This window comes from Pteropus medius, unplaced genomic scaffold (genome assembly GCF_902729225.1).
Source record: "Pteropus medius unplaced genomic scaffold, Ma_sr-lr_union100, whole genome shotgun sequence".
NCBI lineage: Eukaryota > Metazoa > Chordata > Mammalia > Chiroptera > Pteropodidae > Pteropus > Pteropus medius.
The window spans coordinates 7446597-7448951 of NW_024355008.1; the positions used below are offsets into that span (position 1 = coordinate 7446597).

The window sequence follows — 2355 nt, forward strand, 5'->3', positions numbered from 1 at the left end:
TTACTGAGTGCAAAATTGCTCTGATAGTACATTTAGAAACATAAAGCATTAGACTGAGTAAGAATCACAAAGGTCATTGGCATATTGGGTAAGAATTTAGATCCAGGTCTTGCAGAGTATATCAAAATGCTATACTACGGAAATTTTTCCTATGATCCAACTATGGATCCTTTTGTGCTAACTGTTCTCCTCACATCCTGGGTATATGACTAGGGAATGAAAGAAATCTAGAGGCATGTTTACTCATACTCCCTTATATGGGGTCTCTCACATCCCTAAGGTCAGAATGGTTAATTTCTCCCAGTAAATGCTTTCTAGGCGTAAGTGAATGAGCATACAGAGCTTATGCCTGCACTTATATCTATGTCCCCACTATATACACACAAAAACTTCTTAAATAGTATAGGGATATAAAATATTTTGTTAAAGAAGTTTATATTGTCTTACAAAGTATTTTTAAAGAAATACTTTATTTTCATTTATGATTCAGCTTTAAATGGGTATTTAGCCCTAATATTTTAATACTTGCTGATGTTTTTCTCTCAAGCATGTAGAAATTTATTCATTTATAAATTTATAAATGAATTACCAGGTAAGCTCCTTATTTAAATGGAACTCTTAAATTAATTCATTGTAAAAATAAAATTTCTGCTCTCTTTAACTCACCCACTCAACATAAACAGTTTATTTTCTTTACAATGTGTTTTCCTTAACAAGCACAGCACAATAGAAAACACATCAAACTGGGTGCTCTGTGACCTAGATTCTAGACTTAGCTCTTCCACAAATGGGTGAATCTGGACGAGTCATGCATAAAAGGAGGAGGTCATGCCAGGTACATTGAAGGTGAGCTCCTCAAACTTTACTATGTGTATTTGTCTGAGTTTTCCACAGAAACAGATCAATGAGAGAAAGAAATACATGCACACTTTTACACACACACACACACACACACTTTACACACACAGAGAGAGAGATTGAGACAGAGAGATATTGGTTTATTTTAAAGAATTGAAGCTACGGCCATGCCACCCTGAATGTGCCTGATCTTGTCTGATCTCGGAAGCTGAGCAGAGTCGGGCCTGGTTAATACTTGGATGGGAGACCACCTAGAAATGCCAGGTGCTATAGGCGTTTTTTAAAAAAAAAGTCACCTTGAAGGGTTGAGAAAGGAGAAAGAGAAATGCTGCCCAGGGACTTGCCTCTCAGGTTTGTTAGGTGCGTGCAGACTCTTTGGGGTACTAGCCTCTTTGTTGTCTACAGCCATACCACACTTAAAATGCCCAATCATGTCAGATCTCAGAAGCTAAGCAGGGTTGGACCTCATTAGTATTTGAATGGGAGACCACCTAGGAATACCAGGTGCTGCAGGTGTTTAAAAGAAAAGAATAGGCTCGTGTGATTATGAAGACATGAGAAGTCCAGAATCCGCAGGGTGGGCAAGCAGGTTGAAGAACCATGGAAGAGTTGCAGTTCGAGTCCAAAAATAGTCTGATGGCAGAATTCCCTCTTCCAAGGAGAAGGTAAGTCTTTTTCTTATTAAGGCCTTCGACTGATTGGATGAAGCCCACTCACATTATGGAGGGTAATCTGCCTTAGTCAAAGTCTACTGATTTAAATACTAATCTCGTCTAAAAATTTATTTTACAGAAACAACTAGAATATTGTTTGACTAAATATCTGGATAGTCTGGCCTAGCCAAATCAATACATAAAATTAACCATCATACCATGTATAAGAAATCACCTGGGGAGTTTGTTAAACATAGATTCCTGTGCTCCATCCTCAGAGATTCTAATTTTAATTTGCAATTCTAATAAACTTCCAGGTTTATAAGATGCTGATGTGTATTAGGCTCTTCCTGGGATTACTAGCTGAGTAGTATTGTTCTAGGTATGCTATTGGGTGATCATGGTCCAGACTCTTCTACAGGTGAGGAAACTTAAGCCAAGAATTATGAATGGGCTTGTTCAAAGAAGTATACATACTTAGATATTCAAATTCAAATCTTTAAATCTTAGTCTAGGGTTCTTTCTACATAATGTACAGCCTGACATGTAGTACTTTCTTATGATGAAATCTAGCCTTGAAATTGAAACTTTCTCAAAACCAAAGTGAACTAGTGGAAATTTTCACGGAACTTGAGAACCTGATTCTAAAATTTATGTGAGAGAGCAAAAGGCCAGGAATAATCAAGGCAATTTTGAAGAAGAGTAAGTAGGCAAGACCCATACTACCATATCTTAGGGTGTTTTATAAAACTATAGTAAGTAAGCAGCATAGTATTGACAAATAGACCATTGGAACAAATCAAGAACCCATTGTCAGATCATAAATATTTGAGGTATCCATGAC

The 2355-nt window shown here is 37.0% G+C and overlaps 1 pseudogene; it reads left to right on the forward strand.

The window, feature by feature from the left end:
• Nucleotides 1–1015: 1015 nt before the first annotated feature.
• LOC120598213 (uncharacterized) lies at nt 1016–1134 on the forward strand (annotated as a pseudogene).
• Nucleotides 1135–2355: the final 1221 nt, after the last annotated feature.